The sequence below is a fragment of the Pipistrellus kuhlii genome, unplaced genomic scaffold (genome assembly GCF_014108245.1).
Source record: "Pipistrellus kuhlii isolate mPipKuh1 unplaced genomic scaffold, mPipKuh1.p scaffold_m20_p_6, whole genome shotgun sequence".
In the NCBI taxonomy this organism is placed as follows: Eukaryota; Metazoa; Chordata; class Mammalia; order Chiroptera; family Vespertilionidae; genus Pipistrellus; species Pipistrellus kuhlii.
In genome coordinates this window covers 62,845,192-62,857,413 of record NW_023425562.1, presented here as the reverse complement: position 1 = coordinate 62,857,413, position 12,222 = coordinate 62,845,192, and the positions used below count along the sequence as shown (strand labels likewise).

Genomic DNA, 12,222 nt, shown 5'->3' with positions numbered 1-12,222 from the left:
TTATTTTTTGAAGCTTTGTACGTCAGGTTAGTGTCTGTGTGTTTTAATTTCTTGTAAAACTAACAAGTAAATAAAAAATCATTCTGCAATTCTGGCAATACCCATAACAGGTGACTATAACAAGTGGGAATCTTACCCCTAAAAGTTTAGGTATTTTGTTTTCATTTGTTGGAATAATTGGTTAGCTAAGTCTGTCCAGTTTTTGAGAATGCAAAGCACCTTGAGTTGTCATTGCTTCTTTAGCACACTTTTTGTAAAAAAGCACAAAACTTCAAGTTTTACAAATTGCCCATTCCTGGAAAAATAATCTTTGTGAAACTGTGGCACATTTACCAGAGGGCTTATAGGCACTTGCTTTCATTATTGCCCTTTTAAGCTTCTCATGTGTGGATGAAAGGCTACAAATGTTTTGATTGAGTACATTATGGGAAGAAATGTAAATAATAACCAAAGCTATTAAAACAGATGTGTAAAGAGAAAACACATGTTTCCACTGTGCCCTAGGATAGGTCTAGTGCAACCCGTTTCTGTTTGCAAAGAGCTGTGAATAGGAAAAAGCAATGTCTAAATATTAAGAATAGTTACCAGAACATCATATAATTGAAAACCTGTTGTGCTGTTTTACTGTTTATAAAACCACATGAGGACCCAGTTCCTCCTCTCACAGCCGAACACGGCGACTCTGAGAGGCAGCGAAGTCCCTCCATTGCTGTGCCTGTGACTGGGGTGCAGAGCAACAGGGACAAATGCCAGCACTCCATGGGAACGGCGGACACACACCACAAGGGGCTGTTGAAGTTAGTCGTGTTTGTCAAGGGCTTTGTCAGGGCGACCAGTTGTTGAAGATACAGCAAGTTTCACTGCTGTTAACGTGGAAGAAAAAGAGGATACTGTGAATGGGTGAGGCCGGAGCTAGCTTTCACTGTCCTCTCGGAAAATGCCTGATGGTCTAGGTGGAGGAAGGGCTGGGCTCCAAAAGAAAAGTGTTTCTCTTCCAGAATTTATTTTAACTAGGAAAAGGCCCTGTTTTCAGTGGGCTGGGAAAATAAATACAAACCAAAACCAACAGTCCATATACAACTCTGGGCCCAGGGGGCCACTGAGGAGAAGCGCTCACAATCAGGCCTGTGTCTGAAGAGCGGAGAGAAAGCTTTCTTTGGCAGGTACCCGGCATCGGGTGTGGGGGAAGGAGGGGAATATTTCGCAGACAGAGGGAAGAATAGGAAGAACTTGCTTGCTTTGGCAATTCTCATCTTTTTCTTCTCTTGTTCTGTGCACACCCACTGATTTCCTAACATGGTGGTAATGTGCCCCACCGCAGAATGCTGCGTGGGTGTCGAGGAAGAGAGAGGAAGCCTGGTAATTTAGGCCCGGACATTTGCAGAAGATACCTTGGATGCCACAAAGGAACGAGCAGACAGCTACACACTTTGGCCAGAGATTTAAGCTAAGATTTTAGAGGCGCTTTCAGCTTAGAAGAAAAGCCAAGGGAGGGGGGGGAAAGCCACTGCAAACAGAAACCACAGTACGCAGGAAAATTTAATTTACTTTATGGCATTTTCCAAAAGGCTGGGTTTCTTAGATGTTAACTACAAGGAAAAAGGTTATACAGAATAGGATAATAGGCAGTAAAAAAATATATATATACTGCTCCACAAACACAAAAATGTAGTGAACCCCTAGTATCTAGACAATGCATAAAAATAAACGTTTGGAGCTGGAAGATGAGCTCTGTTTTGGAGTCCATTCTTCCAACCTGTGATCAGAAAACAGAAGCCATAAAATCTAAAACAAAGGTGCCCACATGGTAGCTCAAGCAGGACAATGTTCCTGGCTTCCCCGTGTTCATGGAAGGACAGCTTTGTCTTCCTGATTAGAGAAAAACTGTATTAAAAGAAAACATACACATACATTTTCCCATAATAGGGAAATCAAAGCAAGGAAGACAAACCAGACATCAGACAGGCATGTTTTCATACTGCCTCTGACACTTACTAGTTATGCGGACCCTGAGCAAGTTGCTGGGACTCTGAATCTGATACGCCTCTTCAGTACAGGGTTAAGAATGCTGGCAGGAAAGGGCCGCCCAGAGTTCTGCCATGGCTCCGTGGGAGACCCAGCAACCCAGCAGGTTGAAGGCCAGTCACATAGTGACAGGTAAGTAATGCTCAAGAACCCGTAGGATGTTCAGTCCCTAGCTGCAGAAAAGTCAGAAGGTATTAAAGCTAATCTTACACTGGGGAGGATGTGGTTTTGACTTTCTGAAACCAAATGAGAAAAACCATTTAAAAATCTGTAACTCAGAGGCCACTTTCACCTCTGACTGTTGTTAAAGGGGAAATAGATGTTGCAATGGCAGCATGCCCCAATGCCTTGGCAAACAAACATGTGACCAGTGAGTAGAAACTACCATTCATTCCTTTACTCTTCCAAAGTTAAGTGCGCTCCTCCTGAGTGACAGGCTCCGCATGGGGTGCTGGACAGGACAAGACCCTTACCTCGGGGAGTCAGGAACCATGAGTGCTGCTACTGTCCAGGGAAGACCAGGCTAGTGGGAAAGGAAGATCCAGCTTCCTGAGGAAGACCATGCATGGAATCGGAATAGGCTCTTCAGGGTAAGTAATAACCGAGCTCTTGCCTGCAGGGTAATGAGCTGGCCCATTGGAGTGGGAGAAGACGTAGCAGCATGTACAAAGGTCCAGAGATGAGATGTCATGATGTTCAAGCCTGTCAGTTAGGCTCAGTGACAATGAAGCCCCTCCCCATATGGAAGAGAGGCTCCTCCTGAACTCAGCTGTCCGCAGGTCCGGGCTCAGAGCTGCCCCAGTCTCTGGGTACTGGGCAGCTGTTTGTCCAGCATTCTCCTGAACAGCCTGATAGCTCGGTGACTGACCCTGGGACTAAAGTGTTTGCCACCTCCGTCCTTACAAGGTCATTTTTATGCTTGCTCAATGGGAGGGCTGTGGGGTCCCTCTGCTGAAATGCAGCTACAGGGTACACGAGCTGTACCCCGGCCAAGCATACCTACCTAAAGGATGCTAGGAAGCAGACAATTGGTGTGCATGCTGATCTATGTAAGATTGTCAACCTGTGCCAAGTGACTGCCCTGTGTTCCCAAGGACCCCCTGCATAATGATGGAAGATCACTGTAGGGAGAACACTGCTACTCAGAAACAGTTCTGAGTGGACAGCCATCTTGGGAGTGAGGGACACCCCTCAGGGAGAGAGAACTAGTTGCTGTGAAGGCTGATGATTAGGACAGGTGGGTTGTCTAGAGACCGCCAACAAGAGTGGGTGGATTACCTGGTAATGGAATTGCCCAAAATTTGCAGTCAATTAAAGCTCATGGCTGAATAAGACACTTGGTCCACTGGAGAACATGAGCCTATGGAAACCTTGGTAGAAACCTAGTCAGTGGCTTGACTCAAGACATTTTCAGCTTATTGGTTTAGTGATTATATCCACAATTCAAAATAAGAGGGAGAAGATACTTGGGTCCTACTCCAACTGTATATCATGAGCTGAATTATGTCTCCCCAAAACACGTGTGTTGAAGTCCTAACCCTCAGCGCTTCAGGATGTGACTGTATTTGGATATAGGATCTTAAAAGATAGTTAGGTTAAAAGAGGTGACTAGTGTCCTTTTAAGAAGAGCAAATTAGGACACAAACATGTATAGAGGAAGAGTCATGTGAAGACACAGGGAGAAGGCGGCCATCCGCAAGCCCAGGAGAGAGGCTGAGAAGAAATCAACCCTGCCAACTCCTTGATCTTAGACTTCCAGTCTCCAGAACTGTGAGAAAATAAATTTCTGTTCTTTAAGCCACTTATCCTGTGTGTGTTTTTAGTATGCTTTTATTGATTTTTTTTTTTAGGGAGAGAGAGAGAAACATTGATGAGAGTAAAGTTAATTGGTTGGCCAAGTCCCGCATCCCCCCTACCGGCGACTGAGCATGCAACCCAACAACAGGGAATGGAACCCGTGACCTCTTGGAGCATGGGACGATGCTCAACCTACTGGGCCACACTGGTCAGGGTGGTCTTTTATTATAGCAGCTCTAGCAATGTAATACACTGTTTAATAGGAAAAAAAAAATCCAGACCTGATGAACAAGATCCTGGCTTGGACTACCTGAAGGAGAGCCATAGGCTCTCACCAGTCCCTGGTTGAAGGCAGTTCTCAGACCCATGTCCCTCTGAATGAATAGAGCCAGGCATCCCTCAAGTAAGGAAGTGTCAATAATCCTGCAGGTACATTTATAAATCTTCCATTTGGGACCTACAGCTTTCCACCAGGGTACCTGCACAGTGAGAAAAGGGCAACACCCAGAAGTTTTGAGGATGGCTGGGCATTGGCTCTGAGAAAATTCTAATTCTTGGGGTTCCTCAATGTCACTGCGTTCCATTGAAATGTAGTTAACCTCAACATGTGTAGTTGTTTTCTCAGTTGCTGAGTATATACTTAGAATACATTTATTCTGATAGAATCCACACTTGAATCCCATTTCTCCTGGAGGGAGTGCTATTATGGTGATGAAGGGTGGGAGGGAAGTCTCTGGAGTTCCTCTCTGCATCAGAGCTGTAAAGTAGAAGCAGTACTGATCCCTAGGAAATCAAAGAGACTGTGCCACCATCAAAAACTCAAAATATCTAAGAATAGTTTTTCATATACTTTTCTTATTTAACTTGCCTCTTTGACATAAGTAGAAGACAAATGATATTGGAGAATAATGATGGAGTAATGCAGGTTTAATTGCACATCCATTCTTCTAGAGGTGGGTGGTCTCTCAACTGGAGCACTATAGTGCCTCTCATCAGCAATACCGAGAGGGTAAAATCTGACGATTCTATCTCAATGAGCAGAGAACTCAGAAGCAGGTTGCTATCTATAGAGAGAATACCACACAGTTTCATTGTATGCTTCATTGCTCCATTAACATTCTGCTTCAGTAACAAGAGTAGTCCACAGGGACCTTGAATATCTATCTCACTACCTTATAGGCTATTGTTCTGGTCTACTACATTAAGGGCATATGGTAGGACTTAAAGAGAAGGAGGCATGTATTCTAGATATCATGGTAGGACACAGGCATGTCACATGGTGATAAATGAAACCTATGAAAATACAGTTTCTAAATATCTAATGGTCTGGAGCATGTGAGAGAGTACATCTAAAAGGTAATTCAAGTTTTTGCACCATTTTTACTACTAAGAAATAAGCACAAACACTGATGGGTATGTTTGCATATTTCTCTGACCCATATACATGATCTGAAAGATTGGGTGACCAGTTTTCTAACAGAGAAAAACCTGTGCCTGATTAATCAATGGCTTTTCCCAATAGATGGCATCATCCAGAAGTGAATGAATGCAATGATATAACCTCACTTGGCATGAAGAAGGTAAATCTGTCAAGGTGGCAGAATAGTGAATAGTATATTTTGGGTCCACTGGGGGCCCCTAAGGAGAGAGTCTCTCCCCCACCCATACACACACACATTCATAGGAAGAAACTCAGAAGAAATGGTGACAAGACGTTGGGAAAATTAGACAGAGAGAAAATATTTGTATCTTATGTAAATATTCTCCAAAAGGCTCCATTAAGGAGAAGTTCTTTTATGAGCTGAACAAGATGACCTGCCCTCGCCAGTCTCTTTCCCCAGCTGCCCACTTACCTGCTCAAAGGGCTCATGAGCCACGGTGGCAAGAATGCTTGGGCTCAACAACATGGACTTAAACTCACTAATGCTGAGCTCTGCCAAGTGCTCAATTTGTCAGCAGCAGCAATTAATGTGATCACAGAGAGATGGACCAGTAGAAGTGAGTGGATCAGACTTTTTTCATTACAAAGAAGGCACTAGAATGGAATCTTATTCAGGATTTGAATGTGCCCACTTTACCTGCCGTGTTTATGTAAGCCACAGCATCCATGGACTTACTGCAGGTCTCATTCATCATGACCACCACAGTGCTTATGACCAAGAAACTCAATTCATAAGCTAAGGCAGTGGACTCAAAATTCAATGAGCCTACTGAGCAATCAAGTAAGGTTCAATGCAGCAAGGTCTACTGAAAAGTTAGTTATGATACAAATGGCAAGGCACAACCTTGTGATATAATACTTGAATTAATATATACACTGAGTGGCCAGATTATTATGATCTCTGAACTCATAACAATCTGGCCACTCAGTGTATATCCTATGTAATAAAAAGCTAATATGCAAATTTCCCCCTCGATCAGGAGTTCACCAGCAGGCAGGTCAGCCAACTGCCCATGTCCCCTCTTCCTGACCAGGCTGGCCAGACTCCACCCATGCACAAATTCATGCACCAGGTCTCTAATACACACACACACACAAACACACACACACACACACACACACACACACATACAAACTAAGTGGCCAGATTATTATGACCACCTGACGTTTGTAGGCAATTAGCCATACGCTGCATCGTATGGGACATGGAAGCCAAAGGCCTGTTCGAGCACCTTTGCTGTCTGCAGTTACCAAGATAAAACATCTCCAATTCGCACAGGAACACAAGGATTGGACAGTCGAGCATTGGAAAAAAGTCATGTGGTCCGGTGAATCACGTTTTCAGTTGCATCATGAAGATGTCAGAGTGAGAATTTTGTGGAAAAAGCATGAACGCATGCACCTCACATGCATGAGTACAACCCTTCAAGCTAGTGGGGCAGTATTATGGTTTGGGGCATGTTTTCCTGGCATGATTTGGGCCCTTTAATTTGTGTGGAAGAACACCTGAATAGCACAACACACCTAAGTATCATTGCCGATCAAGTTTATCCTATCATGTTGATGGTGATGGCTTCTCCCAACAAGACAATGTGCAAAGCCATGGTGTTCATATTGTGCAGGAATGGTTTCAAGAGAATGAGGGAGAGTTTTCCTTGCTTAGGGTGGCCCCACAATCACCAGATCTCAATCCAATTGAGCATTTGTGGGATGAAGTTCAAAGAGCCATCAGGCAGCTGGTTCCATGACCATCAAATCTCACAGAACTGGACAGTGCTATTCATCAGGCATGGAGTCAGATTCCTCGCATCACCTTTCAACATCTCGTGGAGTCAATGGCAAGAAGAATCGCCACAGTATTGAAGGCAAAAGGTGGCCCAACAAAGAACTGATGGGGTGGTCTTAATAATCTGGCCACTCAGCGTATTAACATACTGTGACAAACAGAACAATGTGTTCTCTTGGCTAGAGTACACAGGGAATCAAAATGGGAAGTGACTAAAAGGCAATGAGAAAGATGACAACCTCACATAGGCCAGGCCTTGAAGGCTCAAATCCCTCAGAAATAAAGGTCTGTATCACTTTGCCAGGTAAGGAATGCCAATTAGCAGACTTATTGGCTAAAGACAAAGGAAGTATAAACTAAGTATTAAAAGAGGAGAGATATAAACACTAGCTCTTTATTTTATGTGCTGGCTATAGATATTACAATGGCAACATCTTCCTATACGGTCTTCCTTGCTGTATCATGTATATATTCATATATTAACTAAGTTTTTGACTTTATGTTTCCTTACTGTTTTATTCAAGATATGTTGACAATCGTTAACTTTATGATCAATCAATAAGTTAACAAATACAGGCTGTGAATGAACTAGTAGAAAAATAAACATCACTCAGAAACCCTAGACTTAGAGCTAGGACTTGGGACTTTGGGTTATCTCTCTTGGAGGAGATGCTGAGCACATTTCCTTGTAGTTAGGAGAGTTATGTCATTGGCAATAGTTTGCTATTGCTTTAAAGTTTATTAAAGAGGAAAACTTTTATGAATATTTGTAACTAGTGGCTACTCACCTCAAATTTTTGACCATCCTCTCCCTGAATTTTGCTAACTTTCCACATTTGTAAGTCCCACTTTTCCTAAGGTAAATGACAATTATTTCACATCCCCTGCCTCATCTGCAACTGGGGTACAGCCATAGGATCTGGTTTTGCTTTAGAAGGAGCAACCAGGGCTATGGCACGTGACAGGCAGTCAATCTTCTGCTGACTGGGGGCAGCAGCTGACTCCTGGTCCTGAGCATCACAGACAGCAGCTGGAACGGTGCCTGTACCAGAGCTGTGTCCACCTTGGGGCTGAGGCTGTGCAGGCTGCGTAGCTTCAGAACGGAGCTGTGTGGCCCTCCCACAGGTTGTTCCTGTGAGCTACCTAATACCTTTATCAGCTTCTTCTCTAAAGAGCCAGACCCATTCTGCTTGGTCTCAAGCAGAAGTGAAATTAAATAAAAGATATTAGGCAACTAAGGTTCCTGACCACAAAAGATTTTAAGCTGGAGACTATCACATTTTGTTTTTTAAAGGCCACTTTGGCAGCAGAGGTAGAAGGAAAATCAGGAGGCTGTGGCAGGAATTCAAGAGCTGTTAAGAAGGGCCTTGACCAATGGAGCAACAATGGGAAAAAGAGAAAGAAATTAAGAAGAAAAAGACAAATAACAAAATGCAAAGGTGAGCAAGGGCTATAAATATGTAGGCCAGTCAATTAATAAATAAAAACAGAAACATAAATAAAAATCAAAGAGTAAGATATCTTTTTAAAATTTTGGTGTTCCAGACTTGCAAAAATTAAAAATACTGGTAACACCCAATACTGGCAAGGCTAAGGGGGAAAATATTAAAGAGGTGGAATTGACAGTGAAGTGTTTTTAAAAACTTTCTTACAACATTAAGTTTTGCTGAATCTACTGGAATAACATTTCAGGGGGCCTAAAAAAGATGGGATCACTAGCAAATATCTGTGCTATGCTTTTGGTGATTAGTTTATTAACAGTCATTGTATTCCTTTAAATTATAAGACTAACGAAATGGCCTCACAGCCATTTATACTATTTTTTTTTTTTAGAAAGAAAACCCAGAGCATAAAAAATTACTTTTATGAGCGTCATCAGCAAAATTATCAGCCTTCAGCATCATGTGTTAGATATCTGTGCCATGAAGAGTGAGATATATTATTGTTACATGTATTTGCAAATGATAAAGGTAAAAAACACGTGGAAGTGAGAAAAAGATATCCAATTTATACAAAAGCATGAACCACACACATTCGTCCAAACCACCAATACAATAATGACAACTCTTTCTAGTTTTAAGGATCATGAGACACAGAGCTGAACACTGAGGAGAAACAAGAAAGGCTTATGGTTGGCGGCTTTGAAATTGCTTTGAAAAAGACACTTAGGTAAGATCATTGAAGCAGCTAAGAAGAGGCAGCTAGATAAATGTTTAAAGATGTCTCTGGTCCTCTGAGGAAAGAGTAAAAGGATGTATTTAGTTCCTGTTTGTTGTTATTTTTTGTGTGTCTGTGTGTTTGTGTGCAGCTGTTAATAAACAATACAAGGTGGCGGTATATTATTGTGTCTGTACACTTCATCCCTGTGAGTGCGCAGGGCCTATAACATGAGGAGCTTTGGGAATAGCAGCCTTGTGGTAGAGAGGATAAAATAACTCATCTTTTACCTTTTAGAAATGAGTTACTTTAGTATGAGGTTAAGCACTATAACCAAAAGCCCAGTTATCTATTTATGCCCTTGAGTTACAGGGTGACAAATAATCTATCTTAACCAATAAAAAGGAGGAAGAAAGGCAGGTAAACTGCTTATAACACAGTTATGACACAATATGGCAAATGTTATAAAAGTGTTAAGTGCCAGAGAGGGGGAAACTGAAGAAGACTTTGGAGAAGTAATATCTGAATTGGGTCTTCAAAATTAAAAGAAAAATAGTTCCAGACAAAGGAGAAACATGTAAGAGCAAAGGCATAGAGGGATAAAGAATGTATATTTGCAGGAAATAGAAAAGCAGCAGGAAGAGACAAAGCCAGGACAGGTAGGTTAGGGCAGGCCCTGACCTTACTAGGAAGAGGAAAGATATAACCATGTATGTAATATATCATCTGAACAAACACCAGGAAATGTGCTCCATGGTGGAGATATACTAGATAATATACGAGGCAGAACCCGTCTTTGGTGGCTCATACATTTGCGGAGAGATAAGGCAATAATTATTTTTGTTCACAAAAATAATGTGAACAAAAGTTCAGAATGCTCGTGGAACAGGAAACCTGTCAACAGGATAAGCTCCCTGAGGAATAGACTTTGAGCAGAGAGCTGAAAGAAGCATAGGGGAAGGAGAAGGGGAAGACTGGGAGCAAAGAAAGACCCCAACATGAGAAGAATGAAGCTTTGGAAGAAAGAAATTACGTTTGCTAGAGTTGGATGAGGGACAAGTGGTACAAGATGAGGCTGGAGAGGCAGCTATCCCAGAGATCTTGGTCTTCATCCCGAGAGCTTTGGAGAAATCCTGAAGAGATGCACAAGATTAGACCTATGATTTTAAGGGATTATATCAACTGAAGTGTTGACAGCAGGAGAAGCACTGGCCACAGCACATGTAAGGAAGCCAGCTAGGGGGCTGCTGCAGTTGTCCAGTGAGGCAGGAGGATGGACTGGTTGATGGCAGCACAGAAGGGGACTGGCTGAGAAATAAACATCAAAAGACATACTTAATTAAGAAGTAGGAAGGAGCTGAAACCGGTTTGGCTCAGTGGATAGAGTGTCGGCCTGCGGACTGAAAGGTCCTGTGTTCAATTCCGGTCAAGGGCATGTACATTGGTTGCGGGCACATCCCCATTCGGGGGTGGGTAAGAGGTAGCTGGTCGTTGTTTCTCTCTCATCGACGTTTCTAACTCTCTATCCCTCTCAATTCCTCTCTGTCTAAAAATCAATTAAAAATATATTAAAAAAAAAAAAAAGAAGTAGGAAGGAGAGGAAAGATGATGATTTCATACAAAGTTTACTTTCAAAGAGGGACACTTAGCCATTTTTCTAAAGAGGGCTGCATTAGCATCATCCTGCCTCCTCCTTCTGGCAATCCGTACCTCACTACAAGGAAGGCCAGCATTCATCATGCTGGTGGTTGTTAATCTCAGAAGCCTTCATGAGGCAAATAAAGGTTTCTCTTTGTTTGGGGTTGTTAAGTAAGTTAAGTAAACCAACCCCAAGGCAAATGACAAACTGAGAAAATCTTTTGCAATATATGTAACGTGCAAAGCATTAATATCATTAAGAAGCTCTTCCATGCCAATAAAAATATGAACTTTAAAATAAAAGTTTGAAAATATGTACATTATCAGGATGTTCACTGCACTATGGTGCACAGTAAAACTAAAATATCAGATGCATCCAAATGTTCAACCAAAAATTAGAGAATGAACACTTATACTATGCAGCCTTAAAAATGATGATGTGGACTTCGAATGGTCAAAACAATTTTGAAATACTGATAACTCCATCAGAAGACTCATACTTCCTAATTTCAAAACATACTACAAAGCTATGGTAATAAAAAAGCTATGGTACTGGCTTAAACACAAACATATAGACCAATGGAATAGAACAGAGAGCCCAGAAATAAATCCTCATGTTTATGATCAAATGATTTTCAATAAGGGTGCCAAGAATATTCCAAGAGGAAAAAGACAGTCTTTTCAACAAATGATGCTGAGGCAAGTGGATATCCACCTATGAAAGAATGAAATTAGACCCTTACTTTAAACCTTAGCTAAACATTAGCTCAAAATGAATCAAAGACCTAAATGTAAAAGCTATAAAACTCTTAGAAGTAAAAATAGGAAGAAGCTTCATGACACTGGATTTAGCAATGATTTTTTGGCTATGACATCAAAACCACAGGCAACAAAAGAAGAATAGACAAATTGGCTACATCAAAATTAAAAACATTTGTGTGTCAAAGGACACTGTCAAGAGAATAAAAAGGCAACCGTAGTTGGTTTGTCGCAGTGGATAAAGTGTTGGCCTGTAGACTAAAGGGTCCCTGGTTCAATTCCGGTCAAGGGCACGTACCTTGGTTGCAGGCGCCTCCCAGACCCAGGCCCTGATCGGGCTCATGTGGGAGATAACCAATTAATGTGTTTCTCTCATATTGATGTTTCTCTCTGTCTTTCCTTCTCTCTTCTACTCTCCCAATGTAATCAATGGAAAAATATCCTCATTTGAGGATTAATAAAACAAAAAAAGATTTAGATTTTTTTAAAAAGAGAATAAAAAGGCAACCCAGAGAATAAGAAAAATATCTGCAAATCATGTATCTAATTAAGAGATTAATATCTAGATTATATAAAGAACTCCTATAACTCGAAAACAAAAACAAAAACCAAATAACTC

General features: G+C 41.7%; 1 protein-coding gene across 6 annotated transcripts in view; it reads right to left on the bottom strand.

The window, feature by feature from the left end:
• LOC118707681 (SLX4 interacting protein) overlaps positions 1-12,222 on the bottom strand; it is a 179,216-nt gene that overhangs the window by 48,192 nt on the left and 118,802 nt on the right. The window lies entirely within an intron of this gene.